Source organism: Salvelinus fontinalis, chromosome 12 (assembly GCF_029448725.1).
Source record: "Salvelinus fontinalis isolate EN_2023a chromosome 12, ASM2944872v1, whole genome shotgun sequence".
NCBI lineage: Eukaryota > Metazoa > Chordata > Actinopteri > Salmoniformes > Salmonidae > Salvelinus > Salvelinus fontinalis.
Genome location: NC_074676.1, coordinates 25378303 through 25396783, shown reverse-complemented (window position 1 = coordinate 25396783; position 18481 = coordinate 25378303). Strand labels below are relative to the sequence as shown.

Here is an 18481-nt window from a genome sequence, read left to right as displayed (position 1 = left end):
TTCTCACAAAGACATGGTGGCTGGAACCAAAAATCGCCAATTTGGCCTCATCAGACCAAAGGACAAATTTCCACCAGTTTATTGCTCGTGTTTCCTGGCCCAAACAGTCTCTTCTTCATATTGGTGTCCTTTAGTAGTGGTTTCTTTGCACAGTCTTCTCTGAACAGTTGATGTTGAGATGTGTCTGTTACTTGAACTCTGTGAAGCATTTATTTGGGCTGAAATATCTAACGAACTTATCCTCTGCAGCAGAGGTAACTCTGGGTCATGAGAGCCAGTTTCATCATAGGGCTTGATGGTTTTTGCGAATGCCTTTGAAGAAATGTTAAAGTTCTTGAAATGTTCCGTATTGACTGACCTTCATGTCTTAAAGTAACGACTGACTGCCATTTCTCTTTGCTTATTTGAGCTGTTCTTGCCATAATATGGACTTGGTCTTTCACCAAACAGGGCTATATTCTGTATTACCCCCCCCCCCCCCCACACACACACACACACACCTTGTCACAACACAACTGATTGGCACAAATGCTTTAAGATGGAAATAAATTCCACAAATTAACTTTGAGGAAGGCACACCTGTTAATTGAAATGCATTCCAGGTGACTACCTCATGATGCTGGTTGAGAGAATCCCAAGAGTGTGCAAAGCTTTTGTCAAGGCAAAGGGTGACTATTTGAAGAATCTCAAATATAAGATATATTTTCATTTGTTTAACAATTTTTTGGGTCACTACATATGTGTTATTTCATAGTTTTGTTGTCTTCACTATCATTCTACAATGTAGAAAATAGTAAAAATAAAGAAAAACCCTTGAATGAGTAGGTGTTCTAAAACGTTTGACCGATAGTGTATATAGTAATTACTTTTCCATTTTATGTTACTGTGTCATCTAAGAATGCACTGAAGATAAACCACGCACTACTTTGCTTGATCATTAAGTGTATGTTTTGAGACAATTATGGCTCTTTTGGAATGGTTATGGGTTTTCTTTTAGTAGGAGAATGTGTTCTTCAGCAACATTACATTGTCAGGCGTGCAAATTTCCTTCCTGTAGCTTACTGAGTCTTTGTTTCTTTCCAGCTGTAAAAACCTGCTAAAATCCTTGGCCATTTTATGATTCAGCAATAAGGTAAGGCTTTGGTATTTTCTCTCTTATCAAGGGAAATCAGCAGTTGGGGTCTTCCTGGGGCATACATATATATACAGAAAACCCTGAGGCTATGGCTGAGGACAGGAACAAGTACAAGAAGTCCCGCTTCGACCCCTGCAGAGTCATCAAACGGGCAAAATGACAATATAGGAATAAGGTGAAATTATATTACATAGGCTCTGACACCTGTGGCAGGGGCTACAGTCCAATATGGATTACAAAGGAAGACACAGCCATGATCTGCCCAACGATGCCTCTCTACCAGACGAACTCAATGCATTTTATGCACGCTTCAACAATAACAACACTGTGCTGTGCATGAGGGCCCTCAGCGACCCAGAGGACTGGGTGATCTTGTCTTTAATCAGGTCAACACTAGCACGGTATTCCAGGGCACGTTCTCAGAGCGTGAGCAGAACAGCTGGCAGGCATATTCACGGTCATTTTCGATCTCTCCTTGTTCTAGTCTGTATTCCCCACATCCCTAAAGCTGACCACCATCATCCCTGTTCCCAAGAACTGAGGCTTCATGCCAAAAAGACTATAGCCCTGTTGCACTCACATCTATAATCATGAAGTGCTTTGAAATGATGGTTATGGCACACATCAACTCCATCATCCTTAATACCCGAGACCCACTACAATTTGCATACCGCCCCAATAGATCTATAGACGATGCAACCTCAATTGCACTTAATTGCCCTCACCCACCTAGATAAGATGAATACCTTAGTTGCTGTTCATTTACAGCTCAGTATTGAACACCATTGTCCCCTCCCAAGCTCGTCACCAAACTTAGGACCCTGGGACTGAACACTTCCCTCTGCAACTGGATCCTGGACTTCCTGACGGGCCGACCCTAGGTGATGAGGGTAGGCAACATCGCCTCCGCCACGCTGATCCTCAACACGGGGGTCCCACAGAGGTGGGTGCTTAGTCCCCTCCTGTACTCCCTGTTCACCCACAACTGTGTGGTCACGCATGACTTAAAAGGTTCCACGCACAGTCGTAAATAAGGAGCGACAGCGCCTCTTCCCCCCTCAGGAGGTTGAAAAGGTTTGGCATGGGTCCTCAAATCCTCAAAACCTTTGACAGCTTCACCATTGACAGCATCTTGGCAACAGCACCGCCCTCGATCACATGGCCCTACAGAGGGTGTTGCGGACAGCCCAGTACATCACTGGGGCCTAGCTCTCTGCCATCCAGGACTTCTATATCAGGCGGTGTAAAAGAAAGGCCCGAAAATCATTAGACTCCAGCCACCCAGGCCATAGACTGTTCTCTCTGCTTCTGCATGGCAAGCGATACCGGTGCATCAAGTCTGACACCAACAGGCTCCTCAACAGCTTCTATCCCCAAGCCATAAGACTGCTAAATAGCTAACAAAATGGATACACTGTCTCTATGCACACTCGCAGGACTCTACACACACACACACACACACACACACACACACACACACACACACACACACACACACACACACACACACACACACACACACACACACACACACACACACACACTCACACTCGCTTCATTTACTCACACATAACATGCACATATTTATACTGACTCTACACACACGCATACACACTCACATACAGTCATCATATACAGTATGTTGCTGCTACTCTGTTTATCATATGTTGATGCCTAGTCACCTTACCCCTATACGTCTATACCTTACCTCTATCACTCCAGTAACCCTGCACATTGCAAATATGGTATTGGAACTGACCCTGTATATAGCTTGCTTATTTCTCGTGTTCTTCTTATTTATAAATATTTTTTCAGTGTTTTTTTCTATCTTATGTTGTTTTTAGTACTACATAGTTTTTTTTCTCCAAATGTTGCAATTGCGATTTGGGTGAACTGTTGGAATCATGGAAATAGAATGATTATTCTAATTATATAGTTAGAATATAATAGTGGGCACTTTGAATACGGTGTTGTTTGACATGACAACAAAGGAAAATGCCAGAGAGGAGTTAGGGTAGAAACCGAAGTGTTGATAAGTGTTTTCTAGGGGATCCTATAATCTTTGGCTACATTTTAATGTTTTCATCTTACCTAGTTCATGCTAACATATTCATGCTTCGTGTATTCCTCTTTGATTTAGAAGATACTGTTGCACAAACATAATGATTTTAGGTCTACACCACTGGTGTTATCAGGCTGCATAGCTAATTATGTTTGTTCTGACTAGCCAGCTAACTAGCAATCAGCATTAGCGGCTTACACGATTTAGGGCAAACTTGCTAAGAAAAGACAAACTAGATGTTTGCAGATGTAAGAAACACAAACTAATATTGTAATTATAGAAAGCTAGTGGATTTATATTAAGAAGCAAAGTGAAAACAGCCTCGTTGTCATTGACATTGTTGCCTGTGGTGCATTGACCATGCAGACTGAACGCAAGTGTCTCGTGGTCAAGGAACAACAAATGCGCTCCTTGAATGACAGGGGGCGAAGTAAACTATAAAAATGGACGTTACACAAGGCGTATCACATTTAACAAACCAAACATTCAAATACCGTTATAGAAGGTAAAGTAAAAAAACAAACCAGTCCGTGCATCAATACCGGTATATTGTTAAAAAATACAGTATACCACCCAGCCCTAGTTGAGCTGAAAAACCCAGCAATGTTGAGGTTCTTTACACAAACCGGTGTGCCTGGCACCTACTACCAACCTCGTTCAAAGGCACTTAAATCTTTTATCTTACGCATTCACCTTCTGAATAGCACACATACAGTACATAATCCATGTCTCAATTGTCTCAAGCCTTACAAATGTTTTTTAACCTGTGTCCTCCCCTTCATCTACACTGTTTCAAGTGGATTAAACAAGGGACATTAATAAGGGATCATAGCTTTCACCTGGATTTACCTGGTCCGTCTATGTTATGGAAAGAGTACGTGTTCTTAATGTTTTGTACACGCTCTATATGTTTTTTGAAAAACTGCAGTGATTTGCATATAGAGGAAACACTGACCATTGACTCATGTCAAGAATTATATTAAGTGGCTTTTGTTAGTCTTTGCTTGGGCCTGTGCTGTGAGTGAATGTCTGACTGCACAGCAAAGGCCTTTAAGGGTTTTCTCACTGCACGGTGCTGAAAGAAGCCACCTGACCTGGGAATTGCCCCAAAATGTTGTTGCTATGGCAACCTTCAGAAGTGAAGCATGAAATAGTGTGCCTGCGAGTCCTTAACTAAGCGTGGCAGCATCCTTCATGTGCTCGAATCCCTAATCGCTGGACAGAGGAGCCAGACTCAATGCTGCAGGACTGTTTTGAGAATATTGATTGGAAAAGGTTCAAAGATTCATCCCACCAAGACTCATCCATCAAACATTGAGGAATATCACAGGAATATCACAGGTTTCATTACGAAATGTGTTGATGATGTTGTACCCACAATAACAATTCGGACATACCCCAACCAAAAACCCAGAATGAAATTCGTACCATGATAAGAGCCCATACTGCAGCATTCAGTGTCAGCAGAATGAACCTTGATGACTTGGTGGCTCTGGCAAGCAGGTAAGAGCGCCGCAAATCCATTAGGGGCGCAAGAAGACAATGCAAACTCAAACTTTAATCGATATTTGACAACTCAGACTCGCGACACATGTGGTAAGGACCACAGGCTATCACTGACTACAAAGGCAAATCAAGCTGTGTGGTTCCCACCGTAGCCTCCCTCCAAGGAACTTAACACATTTTATGCTCGCTTTAAGGCAGAAAATACAGAACCGTTCAGGAAGGCTCTCACTGTTCTGGATGACCAGGTGTTTTCGCTCTCCGAGGCTAACATGAGGAAAACCCTTGAGTGAATAATCACTAAGCCCAGGCCCAGATGGCATCCCTGGCCACGTCTTCAGAGTGTTCGCTGACCAGCTGGCGGGCGTCTTCTCAGACATCTTCAACCTGTCCCTGTCCCAAGCTGTAGTCCCCACTTTCTTCATCCTCCCAGTGCCCAAGAAAACCAAGATGACATGCCCAAATGACTATCTCCCCATTGCACTCACCCCTGTCATAATGAAGTGCTTTGAGAGGCTGGTCATGGCCCATATCAATGCCAGTATGCCAGGGACACTGGACCCACCGAAATGTTCCTACCGCTCCAACAGATCCACGGAAGATGCCAAGCAGCCAACAAGTGCTCAACATAACTCTTTCAAGACTGTTGGAAAAGCATTCCAGGTCAAGCTGTTTGAGAGAATGCCAAGAGTGTGCAAAGCTGTCATCAAGGCAAAGGGTGGCTCCTTTGAAATATCTCAAACAAATCAAAATATATTTTATATTTAACACTTTTTTTGGTTAGCACATGATTCCATATGTGTTATTTCATAGTGTTGATGTCTTCACTATTATTCTACAATGTAGAAAATTGTAAAAAATAAAAACCAACCCTTGAATGAGTCAGTGTCCAAACTTTTGACTGGCACTGTATATTCTACTGAGCCATTTTTACTTTATTTTCATATTCTTATCTTGAATTTTTTATTGTTGTTGCATTGTCGAGAAGGAGCCTCGTAAGCATTTATTTTGATGGTGTATACCATGTGTATCCTCTACATACGACTAATAAAACTTGAAACTAATCCTGTAGCTCGATACTCTTGCACCGCCTTAGTGGGTCCATCAATCCAGCCACCAACCCTGTCCTGGAGGGGCTCATTGTCCTCTCCCCTATTTCCCTATAGCACTGTCTGTAGTGAACCTACAGACCCATGTACATCCACATAACCACCAGACGTTAGCTCTCCTCAGATGACCATTCAGATCTAAAGCAGGTGTTGCACAATGACTGTGGGAGTCTAATCATGGTGATCAGATGTTTGAGGTGGATTTCTGCTGGATGTTTGTTTTCCTTAATCAGAAACAGGGCTAGGCCTAGGGTCTGGTCGCAGGGCATAAATGCAGTTGAGGGGAAAAGTGCTTAAAAGGGAGTTCTGATCTGATGACTAGATGACTCTCAAAATGTGTGAATTGCAGTTCACAACAGTATCCAATTCTGTGACGGAGCTGTATGCCAAGGAGTCAACACAATCAAGTAGATTACCTTTCCTCTCTGCTACATTGTGGAGGCTGATATTTTTAGGGAGTTTCTCTGTTCTTTTCATAAAGTAGGTTTGGAAATGTGGCCAGCACAGGTCATTGGTGCTCTGGTTGGTGGGCTTGAATCAGAGGGAACGCGTGGATGCTGGCAGTGGAGTTAATGGTTCTCAGATGTCCGCCTGTGACACACCCAGACCCCATCTGAGACTAATGATAAGAAAGAGAGGTGAAATGCTCAATAATTGGGAGAAGGCTATGTCCCTTACAGCTCTTCCTTTTCACTCAGTTGCTGCCATATTGTGTTCTTGATGTTTTGCTAAAACAAGTGTGAAGTCAGATGTTGATGAACATGGTTGGTGCTAGTTTTCACTGAATACGAAATATTCACGTTACATAAAACTAGTTCTTATTTCAAATGAGAGTATTAGCAATACCGAGCTGTCATGGTAGGAATGGGAATACATGTCTTTTGATATTTTGTGTGTCCTCTCAAGGGATTGTATATGGACTATTGGAGAAAAATAAATCAGCCAAGTGTGTCTTTGCGTAGCTATCTTCAGAAACGGCTTCCATTTTGTCAGCAGGCCTCCAGCACACGGTACCCTTTAGGAGAACTTTCTGAAGTGGATAATATTTTGTAGCAGGAGAAGCTGTTTGTTTACGCCTTTCCCAGACAATTTAAACATTTGATTCTCCTTTGCTTTCAGACCGTGCTGCTGAGCAGAAAGCAAAGCTGCTAGAAGTGGCGTAGAGATACTGTGTGTTTGTTGACCAATAATTAATCATTTGGAGAGGGAACATACAGTAAATAGCTGTCTTCCTAATTGCGTGTGTGGAAAGGAGTCTTGCCTGAGTACTTTATCTGCTGGCTGGCTGTCTTGTTTTGTTTGGTTACCTAGCCTCCAACTATGTGTAAGAAAGTTTTACTTTGTTTTCAGACCAAGTGAGTCCTGTGAGAAGATAATTACTCCACAGCAGTAACCGTCTGTAGCAAGGCTTGAATGGATGTACCAGCAGTAGTAGTGTCTAGATAAAAGGACAGGTCATACCAGCTGAACACCAAATGAACAGGGATCCTCTCAAAGCAGTGGTTGTTACTGTTACCTTTTCACTTCTTCAGTTTGTTCAAAGTATAGAAATAACAGAAGGTCTCAGGTTAATACAATGTATAAACTTGACAGTTTTATAATGCACTCCTACACCAAGCACCCTCACTGAAGCAGTAAAACGATGGGTGTTTTTAATTTTTCAGGCACACTTTGTGAAACTGGATCAGTCATCCTTCTCAATCTATTTTCCTGCCTCTGCTTTCCTCTATTGTTTTATAGTAAGTTGGCTCATACTGAACGTACACAGTTAAGTGCTCATTTTAGTGCTTTTACAATGAAAATAGCTCTTTTATAGTGACATTGTTTATCTGACATTTGAAAGCAGACTTTGGTTCAAATGTTAAAAGCACAGCAGTGAATATTTTTATAAGGATGACCTTGCAGGCAGTGGCAGCTCTGAACCTGTGGTAACTGAAGTGGCCCAGCCTGCTCCTGCTGTCCATCCTTATAAGTCCAGGAAAAGGGGGGCATTGCAAAGTCCGTGATGTGGAAACAATGGGCCAACTACATGCCCTCCCCCTGAACTTCTGCCTTCAGAGACTAAGAAGGTTTGTATGATGGTTTTTATGATTAATAAAACATTCACAAGGACATTGTCTTTGAGTGTTCCAAATACAATATACAACCTATATCCAAATACATTTAGTCAAAAACAGGCAAGTAGATAAGAAAGGAAAATGATATTCCACAACAGTATTTTTTTTTCACCTTTATTTAACCAGGTAAGCCAGTTGAGAACAAGTTCTCATTTACAACTGCGGCCTGGCCAAGATAAAGCAAAGCAGTGGGACAAAAACAATGACAGAGTTACACATGGGATAAACAAACGTACAGTCAATAGCACAATAGAAAAACTCTGTATACAGTGTGTGCAAATTAAGTAAGGAGGTAAGGCAACAAATAAGCCAATAGTGGCGAAGTAATTACAATTTAGCAATTTACAATGGAGTGATATACAGTGGGGAGAACAAGTATTTGAGACACTGCCGATTCACAAGTTCAAACAGGTGCAGTTAATACAGGTAATGAGTGGAGAACAGGAGGGCTTTTTAAAGAAAAAGTAACAGGTCTGTGAGAGCCGGAATTCTTACTGGTTGGTAGCTGATCAAATACTTATGTCATGCAATAAAATGCAAATTAATTACTTAAAAATCATACAATGTGATTTTCTGGATTTTTGTTTTAGATTCTGTCTCTCACAGTTGAAGTGTACCTATGATAAAAATGACAGACCTCTACATGCTTTGTAAGTAGGAAAACCTGCAAAATCGGCAGTGTATCAAATACTTGTTCTCCCCACTGTATGTGCAGATGAGGATGTGCAAGTAGAAATACTGGTGTGCAAAAGAGCAGAAAAATTAAAACATATGGGGATGAGGTTGGTAGTTGGTTGGATGGGCTGTGTATAGCTGCAGCGATCGGTAAGCTGCTCTGACAGCTGACGCTTAAAGTTAGTGAGGGAGATAAGTCTCCAACTTCAGTGATTTTTGCAATTCGTTCGAGTCATTGGCAGCAGAGAACTGGAAAGAAAGGCAGCCAAAGGAGTTGTTGGCTTTGGGGGTGACCAGTGAAATATACCTGCTGGAGCGCGTGCTACGGGTGGGTATTGCTATGGTGACCAGTGAGCTGAGATAAGGCAGAGCTATACCTAGCAAAGACTTCTAGATGACCTGGAGCCAGTGGGTTTGGCGATGAATATGTAGCGAGGACCAGCCATACAGGTCGCAGTGCTGGGTAATATATGGGGCTTTGGTGACAAAACGGATGGCACTGTGATAGACTGCATCCAATTTGCCGAGTAGGGTGTTGGAGGCTAATTTGTAAATCAAATCAAATTTATTTATATTGCCCTTCTTACATCAGCTGATATCTCAAAGTGCTGTACAGAAACCTAGCCTAAAACCCCAAACAGCAAACAATGCAGGTGTAGAAGCACGGTGGCTAGGAAAAACTCCCTAGGAAGGCCAGAACCTAGGAAGAAACCTAGAGAGGAACTAGGCTATGAGGGGTGACCAGTCTTCTTCTGGCTGTGCCGGGTGGAGATTATAACAGAACATGGCCAGTTGCTGTGAAGGGTGCAGAGCTGTAGGTCGGGTTTGGGGTAGCCAGGTGGAAAGCATGGCAGGCCGTAGAGAAATGCTTATTGAAATTCTCGATTATCATGGATTTATCAGTGGTGACAGTGTTTCCTAGTCTCAGTGCAGTGGGCAGCTGGGAGGAGGTGCTCTTATTCTCCATGGACTTTACAGTGTCCCAGAACTTTCTGGAATAAGTGCTGCAGGATGCAAATTTCTGTTTGAAATGGCTAGCCTTTGCTTTCCTAACTGACTGTGTGTATTGGTTCCTGACTTCCCTGAAAAGTTGCATATCACGGGGACTATTCGATGCTAGTGCAGTACGCCACATGGGGTTTTTGTGCTGGTCAAGGGCAGTCAAGTCTGGAGTGAACCAAGGGCTATATCTGTTTTTAGTTCTACATTTTTTGAAAGGGGCATGCTTATTTAAGATGGTGAGGAAAGCACTTTTAAAGAACAACCAGGCGTCCTCTCCTGACGGTATGTGGTCAATATTCTTCCAGGATACACGGGTCAGGTCGATTCGAAAGGCCTGCTCTCGGAAGTGTTTTAGGGAGCGTTTGACAGTAATGAGGGGTGGTCGTTTGACCGCGGACCCATAACGGATGCAGGCAATGAGGCAATCATCGCTGAGATCCTGGTTGAAAACAGCAGAGGTGTATTTAGAGGGCAAGCTGATCAGGATGAGGGTGCCCATGTTTAAGGATTTGGGGTTGTACCTGGTAGGTTATTTGATAATTTGTGTGAGATTGAGGGCAGCTAGCTTAGTTTGTAGGTCGGCTGGGGTGTTAAGCATATCCCAATTTAGGTCACGTAGCAGTACGAACTCTGACGATAGATGGGGGGCAATCAATTCACATATGGTGTACAAGGCACAGCTGGGAGCAGAGGGGGGTCTATAACAAGCGCCAACAGGGACTTATTTCTGGAGAGATGGATCTTTAAAAGTAGAAGCTCAAACTGTTTGGGCATAGACCTGGATAGTATGACAGAACTCTTCAGGCTATCTCTACAGTAGATTGCCATTCGGCCCCTTTAGCAGTTATGTCTTGACGGAAAATGTGGTAATTGGGGAAGGAAATTTCTGAATTTTTGGTGGCCTTTCTAAGCCAGGATTCAGACACGGCTAGGACATCAGTGTTGGCGGAGTATGCTAAAGCAGTGAATAAAGCAATCTTAGGGAGGAGGCTTCTAATGTTAACATTCATGAACCCAAGGCTTTTACGGTTGCAGAAGTCAGCAAATGAGAGCGCCTGGGGACACACAGGGCCTGGGTTAACCTCTATGTCACCAGAGGAGGAGTAGGATGAGGGTACGGCTAAAGGCTATAAGAACTGGTCGCATAGTGCTTTGGGAACAGAGAATAAAAGGAGCAGATTTCTGGCCGTGGTAGAATAGATTCAGGGCATAGTGTACATACAAGGGTATGGTAGGGTGTGAGTACAGTGGGGGTAAACCTATACATTGAGTGACAATGAGAGTGGTTGCATCTCTGGAGGCGCTAGTTTTCCGCATGTGTGGGGGGTGGGACAAGGGGGCTATCTGAAACATGTTGAGCAGGACTAGGGGCTCCGCAGTAAAATGTAACAATGGTAGCTGCTCTTAACCTTTCTCGCCCCGGGGTTCTGCTAGCGGAACACCCACAACATTCCGCATCCCTTCGCAGCGCGCGAAATTCAAAAATATTTCTTAGAAATATTTAACTTCCACACATTAACAAGTCCAATACAGCAAATGAAAGATAAACATCTTGTGAATCCAGCCAACATGTCCGATTTTTTAAATGTTTTACAGCGAAAACACAATATATATTTATATTAGCTCACCACAATAGCCAAACACACAACACCATTTATTCACCGCCAACATAGCTTTCACAAAACCCACGAATAGAGATAAAATTAATCACTAACCTTGAACAACTTCATCAGATGACAGTCTTATAACATCATGTTATACAATACATTTTATGTTTTGATCGAAAATGTGCATATTTAGAGGTACAAATCGTGGTTTTACATTGTGAATACGTAGCCATGATGCACCAAATTGTCCGGAGAAATTTTGGACAGTCACGTAATCTAACCAAAAAACTCATCATAAACTTTACTAAAAAATACATGTTGTACAGCAAATGAAATATACACTGGTTCTTAATGCAACCGCTGTGTTAAATTTAAAAAATAAAAAAAACTTTAGTACAACGTACAGCATGCAATATTGTGAGATGGCTCCAACAAGGCGGAGAATTGTTGTGTGCTAACACAAACCACAAAAATACAAAATAACATCATAAATATTCTCTTACTTTTGATGATCTTCCATCAGAATGTTGTGCAAGGAATCCTAGTTCCAGGATAAATCGTTGTTTTGTTTTAGAATGTCCATTTCTTCTGTCGAATTAGCAACTTTGGCTAGCCATGTGGAGTGCACATGTCCAAGAAATCTTTGCGCATGGAACGAAAAATTCCAAAAGTCCCAATAAACGTTGAATAAACTGGTCAAACTCGGTTGAAAATCCTACTTTATTATGTTTTTCTCATATGTATCCAATAAAATCAGAGCCGGAGCATTTCGTCGTGTATACCTAACGCATTTCAGAAGACAATGTGAGGTTCCCTGGTGCGCAGTTGAATACTGCCAAAAGAGCGGACCTGTCACTCCAAAAGCTCTCATTCGGTCTCACATCAAGCTAGACACCCCATTCAACATTCTACTGCCTGTTGACATCTAGTGGAAGGCGTATGAAGTGCATACAGATCCATAAATATAAGCCAGTTGAATAGGCAGGCCCTGACACAGAGCCCCATTTTCTGAATTTTCACTTCCTGTTTGGAAGTTTGCTGCCAAATGAGTTCTGTTTTACTCACAGATTTAATTCAAACAGTTTTAGAAACTTCAGAATGTTTTCTATCCAATAGTAATAATAATATGCATATTGTATGATCTAGAACAGAGTACGAGGCTGTTTAATTTGGGCACGATTTTTTCCCAAAGTGAAAATAGCGCCCCCTATTCACTAACAGGTTAACAGTATACAAGGCATATAGAAATTAGAGAGTGTCATAAAGCAATCACAGGTGTTGTTTGGGAGAGCTAAGACAACAACGGGTGAGACAACAACGAATAAACAGCTAAGACAACAGCAACGGCTAATGTCGATAAATGGGCAGAGGGACAGTTAGCTACATACAGGGAGTGAGTTCGAGGGCTGGGGTCGACAGATAAACAAAATGAAGGTCCGTGTTAATGAACGGTCCAGCTGTGTAGCCGAGTGATCATAGGGTCCAATGAGCAGCAATAGATGGAACAGGGAGCCGTTCGGTAGTCGATTACTACGCTAGGCGAGCGGGAGATAGCTAGCGGGCCGGGGCTAGCAGATGGATCTTCACCACATCCGCAACGCAGAGGCCGGGTGAGAGCACATCGGCTGAATTACGTAAGCAGATCAGCAGACCAGTCGTGATGGATCGGCGGGGCTCCGTGTCGACAAAGGGTCCAGGCCAAATTGGCAAGAGAGGTATTGTAGTTGGTGTACTCCGTTTGCTAGCCGGGAGATGGGCCTAGCTCGAGACTAACTGGTGCATGCTTCTGGACAAGGGCGGTAGCCACAGTAGCCACTCGGTAGCAGCTAGCTAGCTGCGAAGATCCGGTGTAATGGTCCAGAGCTTGCAGGAGGAATCTAGTGATTGGAGAAAAGAAGCAGTCCGATATGCTCAGGGCTGATATCGCGCATAGTGTAATTGTGATGTAGATATTTATTTTGCCTCTTGTAAGGATATCTAGCTATCACTCTTAGAAAGTATCCTTATCCATCACACATTGGGACGCAGCCACTGTTTATAAGTTCCGTTCCAGTGCTCTTGATAATACAATCAGTATGCTGCTGGTAGCAGACAGCAGGTAGTCCGGGACCTGCCTCCTCTGGCCTTCTGACGGATGAGACCGAGAGAGAAAGGATGGCTGTGAGCTGAGGAGAGGAGAGGCTGGACCTGAGATTGCTTTTACCTGATTTGCAGGACATTACACATTGGCCAGGATTTATATGACTGGGAGGCAATGCTCTGAGCATGTTGCTAAATACTAATGTTCTGATGCTCCCAGTCTCCTGATCCAAAGGCAGGAGGAAGTACATCTCTCCCACTGATTAATCTAATATATTTAATGCCGTATTAATGATGATTCCTCATATGTTTAACAATGAACAACTAGTAAGTCAGTCAAACTATCAATTCATACTGTAGTAGTTGGTATAATATTCCCTGAATAATTTTCTCTAAGCTTTGTTGTTTGTAAATCACTAATATCCTGTACTGTACAGTATGTGTTTTTGTTAGGTATAAGTGCCCTGAGGGCAGGGGAAAGCTCTGTAGGCACATTGAGTTTGTATTAGAGTTTTTTTTTTCAACGCCGATATCGATACCGATTATTGGAGGACCAAAAAAAGCCGATACCGATTAATCGGCCGATATAAAATATAAATATTTAATTTAATTTATTTGTTATAATGACAATTACAACAATAATGAATGGACACTTATTTTAACTTAATATAATACATCAATAACATCAATTTAGCCTCAAATAAATAATGAAACATGTTCAATTTGGTTTAAATAATGCAAAAACAAAGTGTTGGAGAAGAAAGTAAAAGTGCAATATGTGCCATGTAAGAAAGCTAACGTTTAAGTTCCTTGCTCAGAACATGAGAACATATGAAAGCTGGTGGTTCCTTTTAACGTGAGTCTTCAATATTCACAGGTAAGAAGTTATAGGTTGTAGTTAATATAGGAATTATAGGACTATTTCTCTCTATATCATTTTTATTTCACATACCTTTGACTATTGGATGTTCTTATAAGCACTTTAGTATTGCCAGTGTAACAGTATAGCTTCCGTCCCTCTCCTCGCTCCTACCTGGGCTCGAACCAGGAACACATCGACAACAGCCACCCTCGAAGCAGCGTTACCCATGCAGAGTGAGGGGAACAACTTCTCCAAGTCTCAGAGCGAGTGACGTTTGAAACGCTATTAACGCGCACCACGCTAATTAGCTAGCAATTTCACATCAGTTACACCAGCCTAATCTTGGGAGTTGATAGGCTTGAAGTCATAAACAGCGTAATGCTTGAAGCATTGCGAAGAGCTGCTGGCAAAACGCACGTAATTGCTGTTTGAATGAATGCTTACGAGCCTGCTGGTGCCTACCATCGCTCAGTCAGACTGCTCTATCAAATCATAGACTTAATTATAATATAATAACACAAAGAAATACGAGCCTTAGGTCATTAATATGTTCGAATCCGGAAACTATAATCTCAAACAAAACATTTATTCTTTCAGTGAAATACGGAACTGTTCCGTATTTTATCTAAAGGGTGGCATCCATAAGTCTAAATATTCCTGTTACATTGCACATCCTTCAATGTTATGTCATTATTACGTAAAATTCTGGCAAATTAGTTCGCAACGAGCCAGGCGGCCCAAACTGTTGCATATACCCTGACTCTGCGTGCAATGAACGCAAGAGAAGTGACACAATTTCAGCTGGTTAATATTGCATGCTAACCTGGATTTCTTTTAGCTAAATATGCAGGTTTAAAAATATATACTTCTGTATATTGATTTTAAGAAAGGCATTGATGTTTATGGTTAGGTACACGTTGGAGCAACAACAGTCCTTTTTCGCGAATGCGCACTGCATCGATTATATGCAACGCAGGACGTGCTAGATAAACTAGTAATATCATCAACCATGTGTAGTTATAACTAGTGATTATGATTGATTGATTCTTTTTTATAAGAGAAGTTTAATGCTAACTAGCAACTTACCTTGGCTTCTTACTGCATTTGTGTAACAAGCAGGCTCCTCGTGGAGTGCAATGAGAAGCAGGTGGTTAGAGCGTTGGACAAGTTAACCGGAAGGTTGCAAGATTGAATCCCCGAGCTGACAAGGTAAAACTCTATCATTCTGCCCCTGAACAAGGCGGTTAACCCACCATTCCTAGGCCATCATTGAAAATAAGAATGTGTTCTTAACTGACTTGCCTAGTTAAATAAAGGTGTAAAAAAATACCGATTTCCGATTGTTATGAAAACTTGAAACCGGCCCTAATTAATCGGCCGTTCCGATTAATCGGTCGACCTCTAGTGTGTATGGTGTCTGTACTGGTTTTACTGTGTGTGAGAGACTGGAAGAGGGAGTATCCCAACGGTCTGTTAGCCTTTGGAAGCAGCAGCGCAATGATTTCATACGCCCACTTGAATCAGCCCAGAGGAAAAGCATGTTTGCTCTAGAGCTGCTTTCTTTTCAGAAAGAGAAATGTTAGACTCAGATGTTTTGTTTATGTAAGCCCGCCATAGCAATGATCTCTCCTTAATTACAGTCACATTTCATGATGCTCCTCTCTCCGGCTATCCTCTTCCTCTTTTAATAATAGCGCATATTACTCCAATTACAACCTGTGTCATACTGTAGTTAGTGTAGCACGCACCAGTCAGATTCACTGCAGGAGCAGAGAAAAGAGCAACGTCATTTGGTTACTTGAGTCCTCTTTTGCTTTCGAGAAGATGGAAACAATGACGTAAATAGCCTGGAACATAAAATAGCTGTTTTGATCTTGAATTTCTCAAAATTCTCACATTTTCTCTAAGCTTTTTGTTACTTCGGTAAATATAGCCCTACAAATACTGTATATCTGGGCTGCTCCAACCCAGTGGTGTTCGCAGACAGCAGCGCTTTCCCTGACTGGCGGACATCATCCTGACAAGGGCCTGAGGATGAGGGCAGAGCTGGGTGATATGTACAAAATATCATATCGTGATGGAAAGATTTTATGTGCAAATATTGATATAATAACCATCATATCGAAATAAAATTGGTGTCACGTGATGTAATGTTGTGTGGTACTCCCACTACAACTCGTCCGGAAATCATGCAGTTTATTAGACTACAGATTAAATAAATGATGACGAACTTCAGGGTGGTGAAAGTGCAAAGTGATGAGCCTGATACTCCTTTCCAACAAATATCATGGATCTTATTCTGGTGACATGATCATCAATACTTTCCTTTTTTCATTTTTATTGATACAAAAGAGTTTAATACATTTTCTGAGTCAAACCAGCAATCGCTAGTACAATAGGAAAGCAAAAAATGGATACTGTAAATGCATAACTTGCTAGGTGAAAGAGCATATCATTTTTAAATGTTTGAAGGGAATCAATACTTGTTTGCCGTTTTAACAAATACTTTTGCTCTTTTGTCCATAATAATCTCATTGTGTAGACTATACGTGCGCTCTAGCCAACAGCGCTCAGATACTGTACAGCACTGTATCTGCGCCATGCATGCTTACTTTCATGTGCGCACCTTCAGCGCCAGCGCTGCAGCATAGGCAAATGAGCAGTACTCAACTGTTAGCAGTATCTTACTGGCGGTAAGAACAGATGATTGCCATAATCAAGTTTCATAACTGTTTTTTGATGTATATTATATTTAACAAACAAAAAACATTGAAATACTGTTATGTAAGGTAAGGTAAATATCCAAACTGGTCCATGCATCAATACTGTTCGATAGTAAAATATGGATTACCACCCAGCCCTAGATGAGGGGGGGATGATCTGTGTCAGTCCTACTGTACCACTGCCTCTGACTAATGCTGTCAGACACCTATCCATCCACATCCTTTATCATCCGGCTCACCAATGGTATTATTCACCTGCTACATACTGTGGGGAGAAGAAGTATTTGATACACTGCCGATTTTTGCAGGTTTTCCTACTTACAAAGCATAGGTACACTTCAACTGTGAGAGACGGAATCTAAAAGGAAACGTATGATCTCTGTAATTGCAAACAAAGGTTTCTGTACCAAATATTAAGTTCTGCTTTTCTGATGTATCAAATACTTATGTCATGCAATAAAATGCAAATTAATTACTTAAAAATCATACAATGTGATTTTCTGGATTTTTGTTTTCGATTCCGTCTCTCACAATTGAAGTGTACCTATGATAAAAAATTACAGACCTCTACATGCTTTGTAAGTAGGAAAACCTGCAAAATCGGCAGTGTATCAAATACTTGTTCTCCCCACTGTATGTACTGTATACCGGTGTTGTCAGCTTTTGAATGGGTTGAAATGTGTTAGTCTCACAGTCACACACAAACTATGACCCCATGCTGCGCTAAGTGGGCTGAGTTGCAAGGCGAGATAGCGTGGCAGAGGCAAGCTGAACTCCTGACTCTCACTCATACTCACTATGTCAGATCACTAACTTACACATAAACCAAGATCCAAGATCCCAGATGTTATATCACGAAAAATCGATGTTGTACTTTAATGCTGTTATCGGATCAGCCAGTTAAGGGGCTCTGAAAACATATTTCTCTACCCTCTTATGACCAGAGGGACCACTCAGGCTTGAAGAGAGGAATCCAAACATACCCTCCCACAGTCTTGATGGGTGGAGCCAGGGAATCCAGTCAGTCTTGGGGGCCATGACGACCCTGTGTGGTTGTACACAGAGACTGAAGAAGCGTCACCCTTTCTCTGGGTCATATACAGTCAATGAAGTAAGCAAACCAGACCCAGCTGCTAATGCGTTGGTGCCTTTTGGAGAGCAACCTCGTTAAGAAGACCAGAACTGAGCATTTTTTTGGGATGACCTGAGTGGCACATCTTAAATTATCCACCATCCTTGGCGTACAGTCCAGTGACTGACTTACTGCAGCTGTTGGGTGGAGCTCTGCTCTAGTCTCTTCTCCTCTAGTAGCTCCTTCTACCTTGGCCAAGTCACATGCTTGTTCTTCATGTCTAACAGTGAGCCCAGCAAGGCTTTATTATAGTATACTGTATCCTGTAAGTGCCTGATCTATTCCCTCTAGAATTATTTTAACATTACATAGTATATTATACTTTCTTTGAATGTTCTGCAATTACAGTGCCTTCAGACAGGATTCACACCCCTTGACTTTTTCCAAATGTTGTTGTTACAGCCTGAATTTAAAATGTATTTAATTTAGATTTTGTGTCACTGGCCTATAGACAATGACCTATAATATTGGATTG

The 18481-nt window shown here is 41.9% G+C and overlaps 1 protein-coding gene across 6 annotated transcripts in view; it reads left to right on the top strand.

The window, feature by feature from the left end:
* The window catches only part of LOC129867056 (talin-2-like), a 141146-nt gene that overhangs the window by 31644 nt on the left and 91021 nt on the right, over positions 1–18481 (top strand). For 3 of the 6 annotated variants that reach the window (XM_055940191.1, XM_055940193.1, XM_055940197.1), the window contains exon 2: positions 1084–1132. The exons of 2 other annotated variants lie outside the window; for them this stretch is intronic. The gene's annotated coding sequence lies outside the window, so the exon portion shown is untranslated. Of the gene's footprint in view, positions 1–1083; positions 1133–1935; positions 2079–18481 lie in introns of all 6 variants that reach the window. One more of the 6 variants, XM_055940194.1, reaches the window with a different exon arrangement.